We start from the raw sequence: 12,610 nt of genomic DNA, 5'->3' as shown, positions 1-12,610 counted from the left end.
GATGGATTTTTCGAATCCATCAGACTTAAGCAAAGGTTGTCACGAAAGGGGGCAGTCAATGCCCACATGACTCGAGATTCCTTCGATGAATGAATAAAAGTTTATAACGGCGTTTTAGGCTGACTGCCTACATGCTCGAAATGGTTGGTCTCCTTACAAACTGTTTAAGTTGCCTTAAGAATGCTTTAGAGATATTAGTCATTATAGTTCCGCTTAAACGACATAGAAATTACTAATAAGGTATGTTGAAGACGACCGAGCTAAACCGGGGTGAAAGCTGAGAACATGTTTTTGTCACTCATTGTGAGACATATAATACTAGTTATCAATCGACTATCGATAGGTTAGCAAATGAGGCGTTATACGTGAGGAAATATAGATCACCACTTTGTTGGGATGAAATGACAAGATGATTGAAATCATCCGTCAAAATTTGATAGTGAATAAAAGAGGGCCATGATTGACAGAGTCATATGTTGACAAATGACGAATTGACCTATGATGTGAAAGTGGAGAGATAATTTCCATTAAAGTTTCTCCATCAAGAGAAATCATCGGATTCAATGTGAAGGGTAAACCTAAACCCCATTTTATAGGCTCATACGAGATTGTAGAAATGATGAGCCCAATAACTTATTGGTTAGCGTTAGCGCTAAGCTTTGAGAATGTGCGTAATGAATCCCATGTGTCGCAAATAGAGAAGTATGTTTACGATTCAAAGCATATGATCCATGAGAACAACATTGTTATTAGTCAATATTTGAGTTACGAAGGAAGATCCAAATCTATCTTAGATCGAAGTTCAGGTATTAAGGACTAAGTCGATACCGATAGTAAGGGACCTATGAATATATCATGGTCAAGAATAGACTACGGTCTAACAAGAAAGTGAAGTACTCATAGTTATTTTCTGAGGTACAAATTTCGGGACGAAATTTATTTTAAGGGGGATAGTATGTAATGCCCCGACTTTTTATTAAGGATTATATACTTTTAATTACTGATTTAAGGATTGATTATGGTAATTAGGGTTCAGCATCCATTAATAAAATACGAACTTATATGAATTTGATAATTTATATATGTGATGATTTATTTTTATTTTCAATAGATGATGCACTCAAAATATATTTTGAGTCCATTAATTTATTGTGGAGGATTTAACACTGAAGTGTTAAATATGAATCTTTTATCGATTATTTACTTAAGCCCATGAGTAATTTAATTTATGTTAGAAGCAAGCTCAAATGAATTTTATGCTTCAATAAGAATTAGGCTTATATGTCTTAATGTATTTAAATGAGTTTGGAACCATATTATTAATATATTAATCTCTTAGATATTTTAATGATTAAATTTGAATAAATCCTAAGCATGCTGAAGAATTTACTACGCATGCTGAAGAAATTCTTCAGTCATACAAAGCAAGCTGAAAAAGAAATTCTATGTTCATACCATTTCCACGCTCCTCATTTTTCTTTAAAACCACAACCACTTTCACCATTCTCACACCACCATTTTCAACTACTGCAGCCCATTTTCAACAGCAAGATTTACGGTAATAATGAAAGGAAATTCTCCCTCTTTCAATTTTCTTCACTACAGATTTCTAACTTATGCTATACACATAATTATGCAGAGACAAAAATCCACCTATTCAAGGTATCATCACCCTTTCGTTGTCAATTTTCAGAGAACCACCAACAGAGAACCACCATATTTCTTTATGTGTTTACAAGATATGGCATACGATCTGAAATTTAGATTTTTTAAACTACAAGAAAAGATGTTCAGATGTTATAAGCAATTGATATATATGATATTTACAGTATGAGAATGATATGTGCTAAGAAAAATCCTATGCTATTTTGTGAACTGAATTGTGGCTTGAACCCTGCTGTGTGTGTGTGAGTCGAGGTCAGGGGATGGCAGCCGCGGGGCTGCCGGCGGTCGACGGGAGGCGGCGGAGCCACGTGGTGGTTTCCGTTCTGCCATAGAGGAAAAGAGGAGAGGGGTTTTCAGATTTTTAATTTAGAAAAGGGGAAAATGGTAGAAGATAGGGTTTTACCTGGGTTGTCGGCGGCTGCGGCTGCGGCTTCGCCGGAAATCGGAGGGAGGAAGGGCGGCGGCCATGGCTGTCCTGTGGTCGCCGGATTCGAGGGAGTCGGTGATTCAGGGCTTCGGCGGTGGCTGGCTTCATTAACAGCTGCTGCTACTGCTGCCGGAGTCGAGAGAAGGGAGATGGCTGACCGGTGCTGTCCTCGCCGGGGAAGAAGACGACGCGGCGGCGCGGCTTACGCCGTGTCTGCGTGCGTGTGTGTGTGAGTCAGTGAGAACTGAAAGAGAGGGAGAGAACCGAGAGGAAGAGGAGAGATGCCGAGGGAGAGCAGAGCGCCGCTCGTCGGCGGCGATGGCGCCGTTGAACGGCGGCGGCGGCGGAGAGAGCGCAGAGGCGCCGAGAGTGAGAGAAGAGAGGAGTGTGTGTGTGGCTGTGTGTTATGTGTGTTGTGTGTGTGCTGAATGTGTTTTAGTGTGTGAGACTTTAGGGTTACAAGGGTGATGGGCTTTGGGCCCGTCTATGATTTAATTGTTTGGGCCGAGACTTGGGCCGATTTTATTAAGTGTTTGGGCCCTTATTTAATTAATTGATGGGCTTAGATTTTAAATGTTTGGGCTTCAATATCTGTTGGGCTCGGCCCTTTTAAATAAAAATCTGATGGGCTTCTTTTATTTATAGGATTTGGGCTTCTTTAATTTAATTGTTTGGGGCTTATTCAAAGAAAAACATGATAGACTTAATTTATCTAATTAATTTGGGCTTATATCTATTTAAATTATTTGAGCTCTTAATTATTAATTTAAATTGAGCTTGATTAATTTAATTATATATTGACCTTTAAATTAATTATTTAAATGGAGTTCTTTATTTCAAGTATTTATAAATGGATTTTAAAATAAAATATTTTGAGTTAAACTCCTATTTAAATTAATTCTTTTCAAATGACTTATTAATATGGATTATTTGAAAATGATTAAATGATTTTAAATATAAGAAAGCATGATCTATGATGATATAATTTATCTATGTGATATTATAGGATTTGTTTTTAAATGACGGAATATTTGACTTGATGACATAAATAGAACGAGTTATGATTAATGCGCATGTTGATGTTCGAATAAATAGTTTCGAACCTAAATGATAGTTATGTGATAATGTTTTGAGTTTAAGGTTTTGACGAGATAAGATTAATATGGATGCTAGAACCCTAAAATCATTAAAGGAGATAGTTTAGTTTAGAGACCTATATTCCTTTCTTACACGACTTTCTTCTCGAACTTATCGACTCTTCGTCAATAAAGGTCCAGACGGGAAGTGAAAGCTAAAGAAGGAGGTAACTCTACGCCCCTAGTGGGAACGGAATGAGGTGGGCTTTCTTAAAACACGTATATAGAGATCCCCTGCATACAGGCCTCTTATACGAAATGAAATGAATGACATGATATAACTGTAATATTTTAAATGGTAAATGGTTCTTATTAAATGAAATGTTTATGGAAATGATTAATTGATGAATGGTTCTTATGAAAGGAAAGGTAAATGTTTATGAAATGATTGTCTGCCAAAAATGTTTATGTTTTATGTATGTATCCTATCTGTGTTGGTTCGCCAACTATAAAGGAAATCGAATTCGGACCCTACGCTAGACGAAGGTTTGCTAGTAAGGGTTAACGTGTACACTTATGGAGACTGTGTGTCGCTTGCGACCGGTCTTAGCGTCCGTGGAAGGAGGCCTCCTTCCCGGCGTGTAAAAGGAACAGATATGGATCATATAGACTGAAAATGGGATGCGCATCCAACTTTATGAAATGAAAGAAAATGTTTAGTAAGCACAGGTCCTTCAAGTAAAACCCTGTGTGTTACTGTTGGCAGTACAATAAATGATATAAAATGTTATGTTTCCGGCATATGTTCACTGAGTATTTTTACTCAGCCCTGCATGTTGTTTTCCCTAATGTGCAAGTTGAGCGGGTGATGGAATGGAGTGGAGTTGAGCGGATGTACCTTTTGACATAAAATAGTAATGTAACCCTGAGTATACATCTTCATATGTATAACTCACACGTATTTCCGCTGCAAGATACTCTGATTATGCTAATGTTTTATTTTAAGTATGATACTCTTTTGTTGGGTAATCCACTTCGACGGGTCTTCCCGAACGAACGTCTTGTATTTTCCCAAGTGATCAGTTATGATCCTAGTGTTATATAATAAATGTCTCTTTTCGTAAAATGTTTGATTGTTAAGTAAATGCCCCTTTCTTTCCCCGCTTCTTAATCCCCTTCCCGAGTCATAACCCCGGTTAAACCATCCTTAGGGATTGCGGGCTGTGACATGATAGTTCTCACGTTCTCACAAATGATGTAGTTCTCTCTAGAATCACACCCTATATATATATATATATAGTTCCCTCATATTTGGTGAAATCTTAGACTAATTTGTAGGTGTTAATTTAATGTATCATATGGCTAATATTTACCTGGAGGAATTTTTTTTTTTACATGAATTCGAATCCTGTGGAGAGCAAAAAATTTATTAATTTTTTGAATATCACCATTCAACACTATATATTCATCACTATATGCTTACTTATTCATTATTCTCACATCTCATGAAAAATAACAATCTCACTAGAACCTAACCTTATATATATATATATATATATATATATAGGGAGTGGTTCAATTGAGAAGCTCAAATGTGTTGAGAAGTTGAGAAGTAATCTAATAGATGAACATGTCAGTACATTTTGATGAACATGGCAATTAGACCCCATACCAATAAATTCTTTGAACATACCAAATATAACTGACGAACATACGAATCTATTTAATTTGTTAAAAAATACGCCACCGCCAAGGATCGAACCCCAGATCAAACCCGCGTTCATAAAAATTAATTGACATGTTCATCTATAGAATTTCTTCTCAACTTCTCAACACATTAGAGCTTCTCAATAAAACCTAACCCTATATATATATATATATATATATATATATATATATATATATATATATATGGGGGGGTTATTCAATAAACCACCCTTATTTTAAGAATTACGAACCAGCAACAATGCATGAATTTTATGTATAACACGCATGAATAAACTGTATATAGGCATGAATTGCGAAAAATAATTTTTTGCTACCTTTGGGATTCGAACTCAGGACCATGAATTTATCCAACAAGGTGATGAATCAACCGTAGATCTTGATGATCTAAGGGCTGAAAATGGTTCCTAATTTATATTTTAAGAAGCGTTCTTATTTTAGCCTTCCCCTATATACATATGTAGGAAGAGGTTCTAATAAAAACCTCTGTTAAAATGAGAACTAGGAACCTAATCTTGACCTTTTAAATATTAGATCTAATGGTTAGGATTTAGTCAACAAAAGAAATTGTGCACTTAAAAAATATGTAATTTATGCAATTGAAACCAACAATGCAAAATACTCAAGCAAATCGAAATTGTGCATCTATGCAATTGAACCTGTGCATCTATGCAATTGAAATCGTGCATCTGTAGTTTAATCTCAGCCCTCTATTTTATTTAAATCAATGGCTTTAAATTGGTTCCTAATTTTCATCTTAAGAGGAGTTTTTATATTAACCATACCCTATGTGTGTATGTGTGTATATATATATATAGAATTTCTTCTCAACTTCTCAAACCGGCGTTCATAAAAATTAATTGACATGTTCATCTATAGAATTTCTTCTCAACTTCTCAACACATTTTGTATATCCGGCGCGCTAAGAACGTGACATGTGGCAGAGAGCTTCCAAGCGGAAGACAAAATACACGTAGGGGTAAAATAGAAATAAAATTTTTGGACGTTATTCCCTCCGGCCACAAACAGTGTGTGGTGAAGTGGAGGGCATAAGTTTTAATAAAAAAGTTGAAAGGTGTGATTTTAGTTTTAAAGGGTAGTATTGTGCCCTTCATATTGTAAAAGTAAAGGGTTAGTATTTTGTAAATATTGAGTGTGAATTTTAAAGTTTAAAGGAGATTTCTAAAAAAAAGAAAATACACAATCTTTGTGGACGGAGAGAGTATTTTTTTAATCTATTTTTTTTAATACATATAATTGAACACAAATATACATTGAGGCCCCCGCACCTCTTGAACCGGCGCTCATTGCCACCCGACACCCGACCATCGTCGCCTTTAAGATTTTAATTTTTTTTTTATAATCTCAATTTTTTTAATACATATAATTAAATGTATTATATATATATATATATATATATATATATATATATATGGTGTGGTTCTAGAGAGAACTACATTATTTGTGAAAACGTGAGAACCATCAAATCTAATGCATCCACTGTAAAAATTAATGCATTCTCTATTAAAATTAATGCACTCAAAAAAATAAAAAAAAATTGCTCCCTTCAGGATTCGAACCCAGGATCTGCATTCATCCAACAAGATGATGCATCCACCGTAAATCTTGATGATCGAATGGCTGAAAATGGTTCTCCATTCTTCTTTTATTTAGTCAGCTTCAATGGAGACCACTATATATATAGAGAATAGAGACCAAATCAGAGCCATTTATCTCACCAAAATCAATGAATCAGATTAATCCGAATTCTTCAAGTTTAGGAAATCCCATAAATTCCTCATTTTCCAATTCTGGGAACCAACGAACATTATTATAAACTTACGAACATATTAATGTTCGCTGATGTGTTCGTATAAAAAACAAATGAACATACTAATGTTCGTCGATATGTTCGTATAAAAACAAATGAGCATACAAATAAACATACTTATGTTCGTAAGTTCATAATAATGTTCGTTGGTTCCCAAAATTGGAAAATGAGGAATTTACGGGATTTCCTAAACTTAAAGAATTCGCATGAATCTGATTCATTGATTTTGGTGAGATCAATGGCTCTGATTTGGTCTTTATTATCTATATAGGGGAGTGGTCTCCATTGAACTCTTCCATATATATATATATATATATATATATATATATATATATATATATATATATATATAGGGGTGGGCTACCGTGAGAGCACATCTTAAAATAAGAAATAAGAGCAATTTTTAATGTATGAATTTTATGTAAAACCCGTATGAATTTGTTGTATAAAGGTATGAATTGTGAAAAATAAATTTTTGCTACCTTCGGAATTCGAACTCAGGACCATAAATTCATCCAACAGGATTACGAATCAACCGTAGATCTTGATGATCTAAGGGCTGAAAATGATTCTTATTTTATATCTTAAGAAATGCTCTTATTTTAGCCCTTCCCTATATATATATATATATATATATATATATATATATATATACAAACATCTATACTAATAGAAAAAGAGCCTAAGACAGTCTAAGACACAACTTATGGATTGCCTATTTTACCCCTGTTATATATTTATTATTATATTTATAAAATATAAATCTATTTTGATATATATTTATTTGTCACCCAAATCTATAAAGATTACTTTATATCTATAGCTAATGATAAGACTTATAAATAAATATATCCATCCAATAAATTATCTAATAAAAGTAATGAATTAATAGATTTTTTTAAATAATAGATTATAAATTAAAATAATATTAATTACACGTTCAACGTACGTTCTTTCTGCTAGTCCATATAAATGAGTTGGGTCTTATTGGAGCGCATATAAATATAAATATGTACTCCCACCGTCTCATTTGTATTGGCCCCCTTGCCATTTTGGGCTGTCCCAATTGTATTGGCACATTTATTAAAATAGCAAAAATAAGGACTCCTAAGTGGGCAATAGTAAAGCACTCCACCTTCTTAACTCACAAATAAATACTTTTTTAATTTTCGTGTCCAAAAGTAAGAGACCAATACAAATGAAATGGAGGGAGTATAACTTTGTACACAAAAATCCATATATATAATTATAGGGCTGTCTAATTGGTTATCGGGTTTTGGATAATCCGTTAATCGAACAGAAATTTCCGGGTTTGGGTATCCAATAACCTAATTTTTTGGTTATCGGTTCAATTTCAGGTATCATTTTTAGAAAAAATTTCGGGTATCTGTTAACCCAATAATCGAAACAGGTTAACCGAAATAATCTAAAATTATTTAATATATATTTTATATACATTTTAATTATTAATTCATTAATTTATTTATTTTTAAATAAAAAATCGATTCTTATGTAAAATAAAATTATGATATATTTAATGTATAAGAATGAGTTTTAGTCTAGTGGATAAGTTGCTTTGTGTATTTTTTGGAGACTAGAGTTCAAATCATTTATCTAGCAAATTATTTGAATTTTATTTTTTTTAAAAGGATATTTGCCGTAAATACACGAACTTTCAACAAATTCTGGTTTTTCCCATAACCTTTAAAATTTGAAAAAAAATATACTCCATCCGTCCCTAAAATAACTTCATCTTTTTCCATTTTGGGACGTCCCCCAAATAACTTCCTCTTTCTTTCTTTCCATTTTTGGAAACCTATCCCACCACTAATAATACTTTATTTATTCTTACTTTTCACTTTTCACCACTCTCAATACTAATTATAACACTTTTTACAACTTCCAATAATAATTATATTATTTTTTCTCCACTATCAATACACTTTACAACTTTTTATTAAAACCCGTGCCGTCCATAAAGAGGAAGCCATTTCATGGACGGAGGGAGTACAACCTTTCGATTTTTTCTGATTTTTCCCATGAGCATAAAACACTCTCAAATAGAAATTAATTTTTGGACTTTTGACTTAGATTTTTTGATACCTAAACGTGTACGTCGGCTTTATTATGGCACCTTTATTATCCCCACGCTTATGTATCAAAAAAATATAAGTCAAAAGTCCTAAAATCAACTTCTATTTGAGAGTGTTTTATGCCCGTGGAAAAAATCAGAAAAAATCGAAAGGTTGTGTATTTTTTTTCAAATTTTAAAGATTATGGGAAAAATCAGAATTTGTTGAAAATTCGTGTATTTTACGGCAAATATCCTTTTTTTAAATGGGTATTTCGGATACCCAAATAACCGAATCGGGTAACCGAAGCGGTTATTGGGTAACCGAACACCTAAAACGGTTCGAAAACGGTTAGTAAAATATGACAATTTCGATTTCGGGTAACCGAAAATTTGGGTATGGGTAACCGAACCCCTAACTGATCGACACCCCTATTATAAATACAATCATACATATATAACTTTAGGCACAAAATTAGGCACAAAATCATTAAGGCCACTGCACCTCTTGAGCCTGCGGCCGCTGCCATCGGGCAGTACCTGGCGGCCGCCGTGGTTTATGATCTAAAATGCAAGGGCTCTGCTCAGGTGCAGCCCACTTTCATTAAGTTAAGATAGTAAAACTAAAATGTATGATTTGAATAACAGGGTAAATTAATAAAGAGTTGATGAATGAGGATGAGTCAGCTACCAAAAAGCAAATAAAAATATAAAAATATTTAGACAAATTAAGTAAGATAAAAATAGTACTTCTTCCTCCGTTCCACTCCAATAGGCTCTCTTCTTATGAGCATGGAGATTAAGAAAACTTACTTTTTAGTGGAAAAATGGTAGTAAAGTGGTGTGGTCCACACCAATTAAGTATAATTTTTTTACCCCAAAAAAATGAGCATATTAAAATGGGACATTCTAAAAAGAAAAATGAGCCTATTGGAGTGGAACCAAGGGAGTATTATATTGGACAGTGGTTTCACAATAACCTGGGGGCTGTTGGCCTGTTATGCTAGTGCTACTACTTCCGATTTCCAATAACTATACACCTTTTCTGGATCTCATGTATAAATACCATTGCTCATCACTAATTAATCTCATATTTCTCGTTCGATTTTCTTTTCCGTAGCATATTAGAGATTTCAGCATCAATGGAGGCTGTGCAGTCATGGATTTCCGAACACAAGCTCACTAGCATTGGTCAGTACATACAATTGCAAAACTATCTATAAATTATAATGCATCTGAATTTTATTCTTTCTTTGGCATAGCAACATATATAATCTAATTTCTTAGGTACCTATATATACTAAATTAACTAATTTTGCAACCCATTTGACTTTGATGGTATATTGGTATACATTTTTTAAAGTATACATATAAATGAAGTAGCAATGGAAAATATGGTTGATTTTGAATTTAAATTAATGAATGAGAAGAATTTGTGGATAGGTACGATGTGGGCTGCAGCAATTGGTGCTTCAGTGGCTTATAGCTCACGTGGCACAACCCCTCTTGGGCCAAGCCTCAGGGTCATTCATGCCAGGTAACTACCAACACACACACACACACACACACACACACACACACGTTTAAATATACCATTCCCTTAGTATTCATGCGTTGTGAGTATAATGTAATTAATGAGGTATTGTATAATAATATTTATTTATTTTTTGAAAATTGCATTATATGTATATTAGTATATATGCAATAATGTTAATTTACGTAGTTTTAAATTTACGTATGCAATTTTGTATTTAATATTATGTGTTTTTGTTTTAATATTATGTAAGTTTATAAATACTATTATTAAATGCAATTTTATTAGGAAAAAAATAAAAGAAAATTTCAAAACAGTTTTTTTGGTGCAAAAATTCTCTTTCATCTATTTTTTTTCCTCTTTATTACTCCCTCCGTCCATCAATTCATGTCCTAGGGGAAGAGGGCACGGGTTTTAAGAAAAAATGTATTATTTATTTGTTGAGTGGAGAAGGGGAGACGACTAGTAAGAAAAAATAATTTATTTATTAAGGAAATAGTTACTAAAAAAATAAAAATAAATAGGACACAAATTGGTGGACGGATCTAAACGACAAATTAGAACACGGATTGGTGGACGAAGAGAGTATATTTTAAGTTTTTTCTGAAAAATATTTAATATGATTCTTTAAATCGATGTAAAAATCATAACAAATAAATTTAGAATAAAAAAAACTATAACCATTTGAAGATTTTAAATAATAAAAATAAAAAATACTGGTTTCCTCATACTCACATCCACGTTTTTTACTTTGTTTTCTTTGTTTTCATTTTCAATTTTTTCGTTATCAATTAATCTAACTCATAAATTATGATATTTTGATATTTTTATGTAATTTAAAAAATTAATAATAATAAAACATGTTGTGACCCGTGCATCGCATGAGAGGGGATAAGCACGAGAGGAGATAATAGCTTTGTAGATATTAGTTATAGTGTTCCATTTATCTACAAAACTTTTCAATATGTACACGAAAAAATTGTCATGTTCATTTATTTATAATAGTAGGGTCCACATAATTCACTATTTTATTAACGTTCAATTCTCCATTATTTACAAAATTTGCCACTTATGAGACTAGCTACTCAATTTTTAACTACTTAATTGAAATTATACTTACAACACTATTATTTATTGAATTAAAATTTATATCGTTCATAATATAATAATTTTTTCGTGAAGGAATGAAATACTAACTAACGAAAAGTTACTATACGATCCGTCAACTATATTTGATGTACCTTGTTCTCCTTTTAATGAAAAACCAGATTGCCCTTTATTGCATCCAGAATCTTAACATTAATAAACTTAAGAACAAACTTCTTTTGAAATATGTTTCCTGGAACATTAATCAAACTTAATTTACACTATATTAAAATGCAATTTTAAATTATTTTAAATTAATTTCAACGACAATTTTACATATTAAAGGAAAAACAATTGCATAATCTATATTAAATTTTATAATTAATACATATGAAAATTAAATTAATCTTCCATTAGCCCCTCAATTTACTATCATTAATCTTTAAATTTTAAATTTCTTTATTTTTTTTCTCATTTCGTAGATAGAGCATTTTTTTTTTCATATGTTTTGAATAGAATATGTAATATACATTTTGATGAAAGATCATAAAAGGACATTTAATTTGATATATGATATATAAAAAATCGATTTAATATGAACTGGTTATGATAATTTAAAGCTTTAACATATTATAAACAATTTATATTCTTAAGTAATATTTTCCATGAAACTCTAAACCTTATTTTAAATATTTTAAATCTTTTCAGTGTACTAATTAATTTTTAAAATTATGTATTTTTATTTGTTTATACAAAAAATTATAAATAGAATATTATGTTATTTTGAGAAATACTAAATCGACATTTATGTAATTTATTTTGAGAAATACTAAAAAATATTCTATTTTATGTATAAATATATAAAATATTATAGAAGACCTTTAATTTGTCACGTGTCGCGTTCTTATTTTTATTTTATAGTCTAAGGATGGTTTTCATCCTAGCCTATATATATATATATAAATTTTGTTAATTAGTCGTTAGTCATAATTCCCAAAAAATCATCGTAATTGATTTCTTCGTTTCAATAGTTAATATTTTATTAATCGTATTGTTGAATACATTAATTTATTGTATTTATTAATAACTCGACATCTCATCTTAATTTTACTATTGAAAATGATTACACTCGATAATAATCTTGTTTGCGTATGTGTAATAGGATGCATGCACAAGCCCTGACATTGGCGGTCCT

Source organism: Salvia miltiorrhiza, chromosome 1 (genome assembly GCF_028751815.1).
Source record: "Salvia miltiorrhiza cultivar Shanhuang (shh) chromosome 1, IMPLAD_Smil_shh, whole genome shotgun sequence".
In the NCBI taxonomy this organism is placed as follows: domain Eukaryota; kingdom Viridiplantae; phylum Streptophyta; class Magnoliopsida; order Lamiales; family Lamiaceae; genus Salvia; species Salvia miltiorrhiza.
This window is presented reverse-complemented; position numbering follows the sequence as displayed.